Below are 15,781 nucleotides of genomic sequence, written 5' to 3' on the forward strand. Positions count from 1 at the left end.
CACAGCCGTATATGAAAGAAGATGTTTCTAGGAGCATTGATTTTAATAGTGAAAAACTGGAAACAACCAAAATGTCCATCCATAGGAACATAACTAAAAAAAATTATCAGTGCATTATGGCTAAAAATGCACTAAAATATTAGTGCACTATGGAATATTGTGTAGCCATTAAAATTAATCAGATGTATCAAAACCCTACCATTAGATTATAAGGTCAATGAAGACAAAGATCTTGTTCATTATTTTCTCCTTAGGGAACAAGACTAGCATACATAGATAGGCGCTCAGTGATTATTAATTAAAAGAAAGAATAAATCTTTATGAAATAACATGGACAAATACCCACTATATATTTAGTGAAAAAAGCAAGTTACAGAACTTTCTTCCTCATTCTTCACTTGCCTTTCTTTCAGGTTTTAATTTCTCTTACAGTGTTTTCTAATTCCTCTACCTAGTACAGGTCCCCTATTCCAGCCCCATGTCTGTTTCCTTCCTTGAGCTGATCACAATTAATAATTCTTTTATTTATATGTTAATCTGAAGTTGTTTCTTTTCTGTTTCCTTCCTTTGCTAAAATATAAGACATTAAAAGGCAGGAACCATATCTCTTCTATAACCCTAGCAGCCATACATACTATGAGTACATGGGAGGTACTCAATAAAAATTTGCTGAAGGAATATAAAGTTGATATGGAAGGATTCACAATAAATTGTTAAGGGTGGTTTCTTCTGAAGAGAGGAGAACCTACAGGAACTGGGTAAAAGGAGTTTTTATTTTTTACTCCATCTTCTGAATAGTTGATTTTTCAAAATAGTAACTCTGAATCATGTTCATCACTAGAATATAGAACTATGCCAAAACATTTAGATTTGACTAGGAAGGAATTACTATTTTCTAATTTATCTTTTCCGTGACCATCTCCCCTCATGGAATTTTAGTGGGGACAGCAACAGTGAGGAGCAGTTTCCACGCCATCAACCCCCCACCCCCCACATTCAGGTTTGTGAGAGAGGGTGAAAGTCTTGCCAGGAGACTCACTCTTTATGTGGGATTTCTGTTTCCTTGAAGCATGCTATTTGATTATATGTATTTTGCTAATGAGTTTATTTAAAATGCATTTTCTAAGAGCCTCTCAAGGTGTGTTGAAGTATGGCCACAGGTGGTTGGGAAGATTATTTATCTATTAGGGGTGATGAGTGGAGACATAATGCATGCAGAGACAGAAAGGCTTAGGAAATTAGTATATAGCAATGTAAGCTTAAAGAGAGAGTCATTTCCATCCTTGTCAGATGAACAGGTGATGAAATTGGGGATCGGACAAAAACATATCCTGGAGATGTGACAAATACTTCCAAAGTGATGACAAGAGGTTGCCCCAAACTGCAGCAACCAAAAAGCCGACCTGGAAATATTTTAATGACTCAGATTTGAGGCGAATTTTATATATACTACTGAAACCATCTTTTCTACATAAACATCTGCTGTGCTTTCCATAAGGGCAGCCTGAAATTGCCATTGGGGGATGATGACATGATTGGCAAAATGCTGACGTCACATGCACCGATGAGGACAAGCTGGGTGCTCAGTAGGTGCCTGGGGGGTGGAAGAGAAGACATTGAGTCTACAAGTCCCCCTCCCCCAATACACACACACATAGAGTGACAGTCGCTGTGGCTGCACAAAACTAATGCTGCACTGCTTCTAAATCAGTTTCTCAACCTCAGCACCATTGACATTTTGAGCCGGAAATTCTTTGTTGTGAGAGACTATCCTATGCGTTTGTAAGATGTTCGGCAACCTCCTTGGCCTCTAGCCGCTAGATGCCAGTAACGCCACCAGCACCACCCCCAACCGGGACGACCAAAAAGGTCTCCAGACATTGCCAAATGTGTTCCGGAGGGCAAAAATCACCCCTGGTAGAGAATCATTGCTCTGAACCACATTTTTCTAGTAACGAGAACAATTATTAGTATTACACCTTTGTTTGTCCAGCACGTCAGAGCATACAAAGCTTTCTGAAAATCAATTTTATTGCCACCAGGGAAAGCAGTATGAAAAAGTGGATGACCATGTCTTACAGCGATCTTCCACAAGTTCTTATCAGCTGAAATTGTTGGCCAGCAGGAAGCTGATGGATGGAACTTTCCTCTTGGTTTTAGTTCCTTTGATGCCACCTGCAGCTTGGACTCCTGGGGCAAGTTTTTTGTTCACTTTTTTTTCCTTTTTAGAAAATGTCAAAAGAAATACTGGCTGTAAAGAACAAGTCATAACTTAAATTATTAACTGTATTTCATTAGTTTATCTCTTACGTTCTTATTCTGCAGGGGCTCAGCAAAACGCATGAAGGAAGCAGTCAGTGAAATCCCCCTTTTCCCCAATAATCAAAAGTCTTTGGTTATATGCTATAAGGGAAAACCTAAAAGGTGCTTTAAATAAATTCAGCAGTTAGAGTGTTACTGCAGGCATGAAATAACCCGTAGGTCTTTAACCTTGTGTGGCTGTTCCATTTCATGCTTGTGTCAGCTTCGTTCAGAGATATTTTTTTGCCCCTTGATTTAATGATTTTTTTTCTCATATGTGATATTGTTTTCCTACAATATTGTCTCTTCTCTCTCAAGTGTCTCCTTCTGCCTCTGTCTTCCTGTTTCTCTGCCTCTCTCACACTTTGTCTTTCTCTCTCTCTCTCCCTGGTACCTAAGACCTCACCATCAAAGTGTTATAGGAAGAAGGAAGGCTTTGGAGCCAGGTAATCCTGAGTTCAGATCTTGGTTTTAACAATTTTAGCAGAGTGACATTGAGCAAGATCTGTCGCTTCTTAGTATTTCAGTATTCTAGAGCTTCGGGGTCAGGAGAATAATGGCTATTCTATTGGTCAAGACTCCTCAGTTAGGAGTGACATATAACCTTACTCAAGCTGGCATAAGGAAAAGGGAAATTTGTTAGATAATAGGAGCTGAAAGGTCCATGAGTTGAGCTATCTCCCTTTAGGCAAGGTTTGATCTAGGTCTCACTGTGCTTTCTCTGGTTCAGTATATTCTCAGGTCCATTTAGTAACCGCTGTCCACTTCAGACTTCCAACACCTGCCCAGTGTGAAAAAGAGTCAACTTCCTAAATAGATCAACCAAAAGTTCTAGGCTTGAGTCTTGCTGTCATTGATTATCCCCAGTTGGTTAAGAGTCCACATCTGAACCAGTTACTGTGGTGAGAGGATTGGAATACACTAATTGGCTTAGCCTGCCTCCCATGCTCATCGCTTAGCCTGAGACACATGGTGAAGGGCGGTTTCTCAAAGTTAAAATCAAGGGTTTACCATAAGAAAGCGACTGGATGCTGAGCAGAGAAATAAGACAAAATAAAACAAAAATAAATAAAATAAAAATAGAACAAAATAACTAAAACTTATAAGTCTCCTAAAGCTACCTTGAAATATTAGAATATATATTAAACTATATAATATACAGATACTTTTCTGCTGGAGTAGTTTCTTCAAAAGGCAAGATGTTATTTCACTCATTTTAATATATCTTTGTATACCGTGTGTGTGTGTGTTTAATGGGCATTAAACTCTATAATATTTGGTCATTTAAATTATTTCTTTTTGAAATACATCTTTATTTCTTTTTGAAATACATCTCATACATTATATTCAAAAGAAACAAAAAGTTCTATTATGAATAGCACCCCCATCTCTGTTCCTTGCCCACCTGTTGTCCTTGCCAAAGGCATCGTCTTACCAGTGTCTTGTATACCCTACTAGAAATAGTTTTTGCCTATACAAATAGGGACCTGTTTTATCTCCCCCTCTCCTCCTCAGTGCCCCCCTCCTTCTTCTCTCCCACTCTTACTTCTGCTGCTACACAAAATCGTAGCATATTTTACATACTCTACTTCATCTTACATTTTTCACTTAAAATATATCCTTAGAAATTTATCCATAAATATGTCTAAAGGACATCTTTGTACTTTCATATTACATACCACTAATTTTTTTTAAAGATTTTATTTATTTATTTGACAGAGAGAGAGATACATCAAGAGAGTGAACACAAGCAGGGGGAGTGGGAGAGGGAGATTCAGGCTTCCCGCCGAGCAGGGAGCCAGATACGGGGCTCGATCCCAGGACCCTGGGGTCATGACCTGAGCCGAAGGCAGACGCCTAACGACTGAGCCACCCAGGCGCCCCTACATACTACTAATTTATTGGTTTGACGGATATACATTAGGTGCTTATTATATGCCAGGCCTTAGTGAACAAAACAGAAAATGGAATGGGCAAAAATAACTAATGGATATTTCTAGAACATTCTAATGGGAGCAGACAATAAAAAAGAAAGAAAATAAGCCAGTTACGTAGGGTTGATGGAATATGATAAATGCTATGGAGAAAAACAAAGCAAGCAAGAGGGATATAATGTGAGAAGTCAAATGTTTAGATCAGGAAAGGCCTCACTAAAATGACATTTGAGAAAAAAGAGAAAAAGAAGTTGAAGACAGGGAGAGAATCCTAGTTATGTGGGCTAAGAATTTGCCAGGGAGAGGAAGTGGCAGGTACAAAGGGCCTGAAGCAGAGACGTACCTGGTATGTCCAAGAAAGAATAGAGGCCAGTATGTACTGAACAGTGAGCAAGAGAGTGACAGGAAATGATGCTGGAGAGGCAGTGGGCCAGTCATGCACAGCCTGTGTGCAAGTGTGGCGACTTGGCTTTTCCTCTCCGTGAGATGAAGAAACAGGAGAGGGTCCTCGGCAGAGGAATAATGTGATTTTACTTCCATTTAAAAACCATCACTGTGGTCAACTTATGAAGAATAGACTATCAATAGGGAGGGGCAAAGATGGACATGGAGACTATATTAATATATTTTTCCAAGTGTTTCCATTTTATTGAGTATCTCAAGAACGGATGTTAAATTTTACCATCCACTTATTTTAGCACGTTTGGTAATGATTATTATTTTTATCCTTAGATCTTACTAATAAGGTGAATTATAGCAATGGATTTCCAAAGAAAGAATCAATCCTGCATTCCTAAAATAAACCCCACTTGGTCTCAGTAAATTGTTTTTAATATGCTCATGATTTTCTATAAAAGTATTTTATATGGGATTTCTTAATTTATATTCATCTTACTGGTTTGTAGTTTTCTTTCTGTGCAAACTTTTGTGCAGTTCTGCATCAGTGTTTTCATGACTGCATAAAAAAATTGGAAGCTTTCTTCTGTCTTCTGTGGTCTGGAACAATCTGAAATAGTATGGGAATTAGCTATTCTTTAAAGGTTTGTTAGAACTTCTCTTGTGAACCAAGTGAGCCTTGGGCTTTTCTTGAAGTAGGGACATGAAGCTAATTAACAAATGTTTTTATGTATTCTACAGTTATCAATAGTTTAGATTTTTCTCTCTCTTCTGAAGACAGTTTTGGCAAGTTATACTTTCGTAGGAAGTTATTCACCTCAACCAGATTTTCAAATTAATTTGCAAAGTTGTTGATCAGAGTCATCTGATATAATTACTTAAATTTCCTCTCTCTTTGTAATTGTTTTTTGTGTTTATGTCCTTTTCTTGATTGTATTAGTTGATAGTTTGTATTATTGTATGTGAATGTGTTTTATTGCATTTTTAAGACCATCTTTTGTATTTATTTGTTAGATCTCCATATTTTCTGTATTCTAATTTACTAACTTTTGCTTTAATATTAGGCATCTTCTGATTCCTCATGTTTATTCTATTAATCTGTTTCTATTTTCATGTCAATTCATTTATTTTATTTTATTTTTATTAACAAGTATTTATGATTTCACTGATGATTGCTATTTTAACTGAATCATACAGGTTCTTTTATGTAGGGCTCTTTTTTTGTCAGTTTTTAGGTATTCTACAATTTTTATTTATGAATATCCTCTTTGACCCAACAAGTGTTTGACAGAGAGCTTCTGATTTTCTGGGGTTGTGGATGATTTTGTTTTCTGGCTTTGTTATGCTCCACGGGGATCAGGTAAGATTTTTAGTGCTATTTCTACTTTTGGGTGGTTTGTTTTTTTTTTAATGTTTCTTTGTGGCCTAAGTTTGTCTTTTTTGATGACTATTAATTGGATACCTGAAAATAGAGTTATTCTCTATATCTTAATCTGTATCCATTAGAGCCATCATACTCATTTGTTTTTTAGGTCTTCTATATCCTTATATATATTTTTTGTACTTTTGATATATTATGGACTAAAGTGAAGTAAGTCTCCATCTGCTAACATGGCTCTATTTTTAATTGTGTCCCTTGTAGTTGTTGCTTCAGGCATGTTAGTATATTACTTGGTAAATAGATACTGAGAACTTCTTTGTGGATTGTTCCTTTTAGTCTTTAAAGTATGCTTTTTGTCTAATTAATACTTTGTGCTTAACTAAACTTTGTCTGAGATTAAGATCACATCTCTGATTTCTTTTTGTTCAGACTTATTTGCTATGCATGTGCCCATCTTTTTATTTTTACCATTCTGAGTCACTTTGCTCTACCTCTGTCTTTTATACAGCACACAGTGAAGTTTTCTCTGTGGTACTATCTACACATCTTTTTTGCTTTTAATAGGTGAAACTAGACCATTTGCATTTAATAATATGATAGATATGTTTGGACTTAGGTTTGTTACTTTATGTTTAACATCTTTCTTTATTACTTTTAAATACTTGATTACTTTTATATACTTATTTTGATTGTTTTATGTGTGTGTATGTTTCTTCTGATAGTTTTGAAAGGTTTATATATTTTTTGTACTTGCTTATCATTATAACAACTTTTCATAATTTTTTGGCACTTTCTATGAATTTCCTACCATGAGTAACAGTGAAATATTTTAGTACTTCTTCATCCTCTTTTTTCCCTCCTTCTCTCTCACTACCCACTTTTTGATCATCATTTAGATCTTTTTATGACTACTTTTGTAACATTAAACTTTTCTTCTTTTCCAGAATGGGTCAACTTTAACTGATTTTTTTTGACCTCCATCTATTAAATATGAGAAAATCACTATGCTTAAACTTTTTATGTTCTATCCTATCTTCTCCAAACTTCTGTTAGTTATAACATTTCCAGTTTCCCATGTTTGTGTCATTATATTCCCTTATATAAACATGCTTGTGTTCATCTGAATCCTGCAAATAAATAGATTCAGTTTTCACCAGTGGTCTTCTGCCAGTTTTTTTCCATTTATTTATGAGTTTCCTTAAGTTTATTTTCTAGTAGATTCTTCACAATGTTCTCACGTGAAATATTCTCTGGATTCTTTAACATTTTAATCTGTTGTTTTCTTTATACTTGAATGGTATTTTGTCTAGTTTTAGGTTATAGGGTGACATTGTCTATTTAAGATTTTGTAGATTGTGTGTTGCTTTAGAGAAATTCAAGGCAACCAGATTTCTTAATTTTATTGTAACTCACTTTACTATTTTGACTGGAGAACCAAAGTGTTCATCTTTGTAGCCTAATAATTTGTTAGTATTAAGCATATGGAGTTATTTTTTTTCTGGGAATAGTGTACCCTCCCAGTAGGAAGGTTAAATTCTTTTGTTATTTTTGGAAATTTATCTTTATGGTTTTTCGTTTTTTGTTTATTAGAGAGAGCATGGGGGTGGGCAGAGGGAGAGGGAGAGAGAGAATCTTAAGCAGGCTCCACACCCAGCACAGAACCCAATAGGGGGCTCAATCTCACGACCCTGAGATCATGACCTGAGCCTAAATCAGGAGTCAGGCATTTAACCTACTGAGACACCCAGGCACCCTTGTCTTTATGTATTTTAATGTTTGTTCTATTTCATTACTTTGGTTTTCTTTTTCTGAGACTCCAATTATGTGTATGTTGGATGTTTTTTGCCTGTTCATAACTACTCATGTGTTCCTTCTCTGCTCCCTTCCCTCCTTCCCTTTTTCCCTTTCCTCTCTCCCCTCTCCTCCTTTGCACCTTTCCTTTTCCTTCACTTCGTTCCATTTTATTTTGTTCACTTTTCTTATTTCTGCTCTTAGTGTCTCTTACTATGTTTCAGCAGTGTCTTTACTCTCTAATGTTCCTTCTAACTTCACTTTCATTTCTTGGTTTTATTTTTCTTTCACCTTTTTTTTTTTTTTTTTGCACATCTCTGTGAGCTCATGTTCTGTCTCCTGTTTCCTAACCTTTTCTTCCCTGGGGTCGTGTATTCCAGGTTGTGTTCTTGCTTCATAGAAGCAATTGCCATATTAGTAGTAGTGGTGGTGGTGATAGTACTTGAGTCAGAGTCAAATATTAGTCAAAGTTTTCATCTGTTCCATTGAAATTTTCAGTATGGTTTCTGGTGAGTGTTCACCTATCATTGTGTTGTGACTCCCTTTCTTATTTTCTTGACTGTAGTATCTCTGTGTAATATCCTTATCTGTTTTTTTTTGATTGTATAAAATTTTTTTCTGAATCCATAATTTGTAAGAGGTTTCTCTGTGTGGGCAGGGAAGACCCAAGACCATGCTTTAGTTGACTAAGAATTTTTTTTTTTTTTTTGGACCCAGGTGATTGTATAGGACTTTGTTTAGCGTTTAAGTCTCCCCAGCTAATAGAGAAAGCCAACCCTGGAGGTGGTTCATGGTGTAAACTCTTTTTTCTTACCATTGTCAGAGGCTGCTTCTTACAAAAGTTGGCTTTTCTGTTATTCTTCCTTTGCTTTTTGGAACCAAATCAGATCCAGGGAAACTCCTGCCTCCAGCTGATACATATCACTCTGTGGTAGTAGAGCAAGTATTTAGATTTTAACCTTATGTTCAGGAAAGAATAATTTAAGAGTTCCTTCTGATGGGCACTTGGGTGGCTTAGTTGGTTAAGCATCTGCCCTCAGCCCAGGTCATGATCTCAGGGTCCTGAGATTAAGCCCCACGTGGGGCTCCCTGCTCAGTGGGGAGTCTGCTTCTCCTTCTCACTCTCCCTCTGTGCTCCCCCCCCAAATAAATGAGTAAAATCTTTAAAAAAAAAGTTCCTCCTGATGCCTGCAGCTGAAGGAGCTCCCTTCTTCATCCTCTTGGAAGTACCTCCATATGATCTATACAGCTGTTGGCAGCCACCACATCCATTTTCTGACTTAAGGTCCCTTGTCTCCTAATTTTATAAGAAATAGAGCTTAAATTGTTTATTCACATTCACCCAATTTCTTTGAGGGAGGGGAATTTCCAACAGGATAAAATGAAAATACTAACTGTATACCACCATATTAGAACTAGAAATATATGTTTCAGTAGTTTTAACCCAAACACTTGTTTAAAGTATTTCAGCCATGCTTTTTTGTTTTGATCAGAAATAACCACATCTCACATAACCCAAGTTGACAACACTGTTTTCATTTAACAAAATGAATAATAATTTGTCATAATATATTGTAATATAATATAATGTATAATATATAGAACATATTATTAATAATGAACATATTTATTAGTAATAGATTATTATAATTATTAATATGTTATATTACATATTACATTAATTAATATATCAATATAATACATATGATAAATGATCACTTATTCTGATCTCTTTTCTTTCAGCCAATTTTATTTTTTTTACTTTTTTTTTTAAAGATTTTATTTATTTATTTGACAGAGAGAGAGAGAGACACAATGAGAGAGGGAACACCAGCAGGGGGAGTGGGAGAGGGAGAAGCAGGCTTCCCACGGAGCACGGAGCCTGATGAGGGGCTCGATCCCAAGACCCTGGGACCATGACCTGAGCAAAGGCAGACACTTAACGACTGAGCCACCCAGGAGCCCCTCAGCCAATTTTAATGATCAATATATTACTAGCAATTCTTTTCAAAAATGATTAAATAAATAAAGCTAGTTTTTATTTTATAAGATTCACATTTTCGCCTTTATTTTATTTTATTTTAAGATTTTATTTATTTGTCAGAGAAAGAGATAGAGAGCACACAAGCAGGGGGAGTGGCAGGCAGAGGGAGAAGAGACTCCTCGCTGAGCAAGGAGCCTGATGCAGGACTCAATTCCAGGACCCTGGGATCATGACCTGAGCTGAAAGCAGGTGTTTAACCGACTGACCCACCCAAGTGTCCCTCAGCCTTTATTTTAAAAGAAAAATAAGAACTAATTGTCCCTAAGATCCAGACGATTAAACATTGTGTTTTTCTTTTCTTAGTAAAAGTAATAACACAACTAGAAATAGAGTACCTTAAAATATCAGTGTTTGATAACCCTACCTGGTTTCTGAGTCTGTTACTTAAAAATGTTTATATATATTTATATATATAATATATATATATTATAATAATAATATACATATATATAATAATATATATATATTATATTTATATATATATATATATATATATATATATAAATGATTATATATATATATCATATGGTTCAATTAGCACCATCAATGTATGGAATTAAATCCAAGCCCACCATATGATTAATTTTATTTGGAAATTGGGCAATGTCTAATTGTCTAATTTTCATGTCTAATTGGACAAACTAATAGAAAACTTGCCCTAAATTATGTGAATTGGAAATAAGAGGAAAAAATCTTTAATGGGATTTTCAGGAATAATATCAAAATTATAATAATAAATTCAGAAAGGAGAATCTATCACATTCCTTCTTCCACCCACCTTATTTCTTAAAACTCTTGAATTGTTCTCCATTCCTCTTAGAATAAAAATCAAAACTTCTTAACATAGCCAACCATGCTTTCTGTGGTTTGGCTATTACCTACGTCTCTAGTTCTATCTTACATCATGCCTCTACATTGCTTTTTTTGGAGCAGAAAATCTTTCCTTCCCTCATTCTTGGCATGGGCTTTCTCACCTTAGGGCCTTAGCACCTGTTTTTCCCTCTGTCTGCAGAAACTTGCTCCTTATTTTTGCTTGTTTAACTAATACTCATCTGTCAGATCTCAATTGAAGTGTTTCCTCTTCAAGGAACCTTTCCCTGGCCTCCTCTACTAGCTTCCCTGTTATATTTTCCCACAGAATCTATACCTTTCCTTTGCATTTTCATGTCTCCTCCACTGGCCCAAGGGTCGTTTTCACGTCTGGTCCACGAGCATGGCTGTTTTGGTAGAGTGTTCTAGTCCCAGTGCTTATCACGGGGCCGGTTACATAGTGGGCACTTTATAATTATCTCTTGAAAGAAGTAATAATGACACTTAGCATCTATCAAGTGCTAAATTTGTGTCGGGTATCTGTGTTATCTTACCAGAGGAAAAGCCGATCTTCCTTTTAGAAAAGAGGAAGTAAAGCAAAGGAAAAAAAGGAATCTAATTAAATGTCCTTGAGGAAGAATTTTTGATCTTATAAAGTTCTGCATATTTACTTCTTACATTGGTTGAATATGAAAGGTACCCAGGAGTCTAGAATTTGCATCAAAACTATATAAACTCTCAAACTTATAAAAATGAGCAGAGAATCTAATGATGGATTTTAGAAGATATATTTGGCACTTTCTGCTTATAATTGGATTAGAATTACAAGCGGATCAAAATTTCCCATACATTTCTTATTTCTACCCTTGATCCTATACTAAATCAGAAAGCCTGAGGTAGCAAGGGGGAAATACATTTTTTTTTAATGTATTGTAATCTGGGCCTTTGTCTTCTAGAACCTAATGAGAAGTTCGCTCTGGGTTTTGATTTTTAATTTCTAATGTTTATTCCACTTTGCAGTGCCTGCTGGAGATGGCCCCACGTAGAGCTACTTCGAATTTTGAGAGAAGAAAGTACAGACATTAAAAATTATAGTAGAAGGTTAGAGCCAGAAGGGGCTGTAGAAATTATCTGTTCAATGCCTCTCATTTTGCAGATGAAGAAACTGCTACCCAGGGAGCATATGTGCCAGAACAGTGGTGAGAACTCTGGTTTCCAGCCTCCTTCCCAAAGTCCATTGCCAACCACAGTTAGTCATAGAGAAGACAAGGATTAGACCCCATGTTGAACCTTGTATATCGAAACTTGTTTCTTATTAACTTGGCTTTTTTTTTTTTAAAGATTTTATTTATTTATTTGACAGAGGGAGACACAGCAAGAGAGGGAATACAGCAGGGGGAGCGGGAGAGGGAGAAGCAGGCTTCCCACTGAGCAGGGAGCCCGATGCGGGGCTCGATCCCAGGACCCTGGGATCACAACCCGAGCCGAAGGCTTAATGATAGAATGATGAAAAAAAAATCACCTCTGGAAAATACATGGAATTTATATAGACACTATAATAATAACATAAAAGCATTTTAACTTTCAAGTCTAATTTCCTTAAATGTGATTTTTTCTATCATATAGAAAATACCACTTCGATCCATATGCTCCCTGTACAGCAGAGCTTCGGCATAAACGTATCTACGTTCAGTTTCCGGCTCTTCCACCTACTGGCTGAACGTTGGGCTAAGTACTTACTCTTAGAAACTTGGTGTCTTTATCTGCAAAATTGAAAGAGGAATACCTGTTTCCTAGACTGCCTAAAATATTTTTTGATCAGTCAACACGCAGATAAATATGTATTTAATAAATAAAAAACTTCACAGGTGGGTACAAGGAATAGACGATATGCTGGTGCCTGTCATATAAAAAGTCTTAATTTCCTTCCTTTTCTAAGACAAGTGGAGCCACTCAAGTCAGCTTGGGCAAAGTTTGGCTTTTCATCCTTCCGAGGCAGGCTATTTGAGATCTCCTGGGAAAGGCCCCATTGGAAATATTTCATGTCAGTGTTACCTGACATGGAACGTGTACAGAGAATTTTTTTTTTTCCTACTGAGTATTTAAGTGGTTTATAAAATGACCCCTATGGTGGTTGCTGCTGTAAATGACGGGAAAATGTGCATGCCTTTGTGATTGAAAATTGCTGCTTACGGGCACACCAAACTTCTGTTAATGTATTGATGGAGAGTATTTGCATACTCGGCTTAAAGTTCTGTCAGTTTAATCGATTTGACTATCAACCAGAAAATAACAGATTTTTAGTATAAACCAGCAAGTCAAACTCAGTCGGCCTCATGAAGCAGATTAAATTCTTCGGAAGGAGGCAATTTCTATATGACACTTGAAGAATATACCACTTCAGGCTGAAATATTGGTTCAAACCTGCGGATTCTGGCTTTTTCTGCTTAGACCCCTATAGCCTTGGGGTAAGGCAATAGAATTTAGTGGGATAATTAACACTATCTTTCTCTAGTTCCCAGAACCGTGAAGAAGGAGCTAAATTAGCTTCCAGGTGTCATAGTGTTGAAAAACCATTGAAGTAGAAAGCCAGAATCTTGGGTTTTCTCCTAGCACTATGTGGCACTGGACAAAATTACCTACCTCTTTCAGTTCTCAGTTTTCTTATTAGTAAAGTCATAGGCCTGGAGTAGACTCTCACTAAAGGAATAAAATTCTGAGTCTGCCTCACTTACTAGAAAGATATCTTTCCAAAAGCCATCGGAGCCCAGCACCTGGCATCTCATCATCCTATAAGGTAGTCTATAATATGTTTGTTTCCACCTTATTCTTCTTCCACATAACGTGCTTAAAGCTTTTAAAGACAGTATTTTCTCCCCGTTCCCCACTCCTTTCTTTCCTAGGCCAAATATCTTTATTACTCTACATGCTGATGGGCTTTCAAGATATTTTATGGACCTGGTCGTGTCCTCTGAACAAGCTCCCAGCACTCATGGTCCCCTTGTAGGCTAGATTCCTTGACTTCAACATAGTGCTCATTATAGAACTTCCCAGGGCAGAGGACAGACCACAGCTCCTTAGCTAAAAATCTATCTCCACATTCTCCATCTTGTCCATGAGAGGTCTTAAGACAATGACCTGTTAGCCTGGAAAGCTCTTACCAAAGAAAAATATATATTTCATTCAGGATAACTCATTTTTTTTTAAAGAATCCAGAAGGGTTTCCAATTATTTCCATTTCCTTTGCTAATTGCTCATAATCTATCTATTCAATCATCTCTACTCAATTTTCCTCAGAAATGGGTGTCAAACTCATTGATTTGTAGGCTTGGGAGTCTAACATTTCTCCTTTTTCATAGGTAGGAATACATTTACCCATGTTCCATATCCTGGATTATTTCCCATTTTCCTATTTACACTGAGAGGACCTAAAATGGTCCTATGTGTTCATCATTTTCTTGACTTTTTTTCAAAGTCCCTAAATGCCCATTTTTCATCATCTCACCTCTCAATCCCTCTAAACCAGAAGCTGCAGAACTAGTACTTGGTAAGTATGAATGAGAATGCCTTTGGGTAGGGTGTCCACTCTCCGGCCCACCCAGTCCTTGCCAAGCATTCTGTTTTGCTAACCTAGCATTTTTATACATTTATGCTAGGAGGCTGGTCCATGAAGTTTTTGGCAGCTGCAACCCCTGTGAGTTCTACCTCTTTCAACTTGAAGATTATTTTCCTTAGTAGTAAAGAAGAAAGCACCAAAGGAGTTGTTGCCAAAGATTTCCCTACCTTTGCTCACACTGTGCTTTCTGTCTAGAATCCTCTTCACTTCTAAGTGGTCAGAATCTTTCCAGCTTGATCTCCTATGATAGCCATAATAACAGCAACTATTTATCATGTACCTACTATGACATAGGCACTGTGCAGGGGATATGAAAATGGATGAGACCTGGCCCCAGGCTCAAACCCGTGGTGCAGAGTGAGGAGGTGATGTGGAAAGGCTGTACTTACAACATGGTGGGTACTGTAGTGGTTTTGCAAGTGGTCTCAGGAGTCACACTGCCTAGGTTCAAATCCTGGCCCCAATACCTAGTGACCATTTAGCCTGCCAAAAGTTTTTTAACTGCTGTGTGCCTCAGTTTCCTCATCTGAGAACTGAGGATAATAGTAGTCCCCCTTATAGAATTGCTGTGAGGATCAAATGAGTTAATGCATATAAAATATTTAAAATAGTACCTGGGACCTATAAAATCTCAATTGGTGTTTGCTATCATTTATTATTATTATTATAGCGTAAGTGTAGTAAGAAAAACTTCTCTGACCCCCTTTCTGTCCCCTATAACCACTCCCATGTATTAGATATTCCTTTGTTTGTTATACTAGTCTGCGTATATATTTCTAACAGCCAGTGATGAAAGGATATAATGTCATGGTCTCTCTCCAAGGTACTGCCTGATAATAAATTGAAATCTTTCCTCTTTGTTCTAAAAAGCTGTTTTTCAAGGTCATATTTTTACCTAGTGTTCTCACTCACTGTCTTCTTGGCAGCCCCAAACTCTATCTCCAGTATTCTTTGGACTTCCCTAAATATAGCAACTAAAAGGTTAATTCTTGACACAGCACAGAGTCTTTAGAATCCCACCCCAAAACTAGTTTCCAGTCTCTCGTTCTGATTGGCCAGTGCCCCAGCTCTTAAATATTTTGAATTTCACCCCTGTTTTTTCCCTCTGCAATTTATATAGAATATAGGTTCACAGTCCTTTATCCATGATTCCAAAATTAGACAAGAACTGAAAACCAAGTTTTTCTTTCTTTTTTCTTTTCTTCCCTCCCTCCCTTCCTTCCTTTCTTTCAATAAACTTATACTAAAACTCATCTGACCATAAATCTTAACCTGAACTGATGTATGGAGTTTGCAATCTTTGTTATCCCATTTAGTATTACACTAATATGTTTTGCTATAAAACTATTAATAAATTTATCATAAGCACTGCCTCAGGCGATATTGGGGATATTATGAAATAAAATTGTATACATTGTCTGATATTTCTGAAGTCCAAAAAAAATTCTGAATTCTAAAACATATCTGGCTCCAAGATTTTCTGATAAGAGGTTTATGAGTTCTCAAGC

Source organism: Phoca vitulina, unplaced genomic scaffold (genome assembly GCF_004348235.1).
Source record: "Phoca vitulina isolate PV1807 unplaced genomic scaffold, GSC_HSeal_1.0 scaffold19, whole genome shotgun sequence".
Taxonomy (NCBI): domain Eukaryota; kingdom Metazoa; phylum Chordata; class Mammalia; order Carnivora; family Phocidae; genus Phoca; species Phoca vitulina.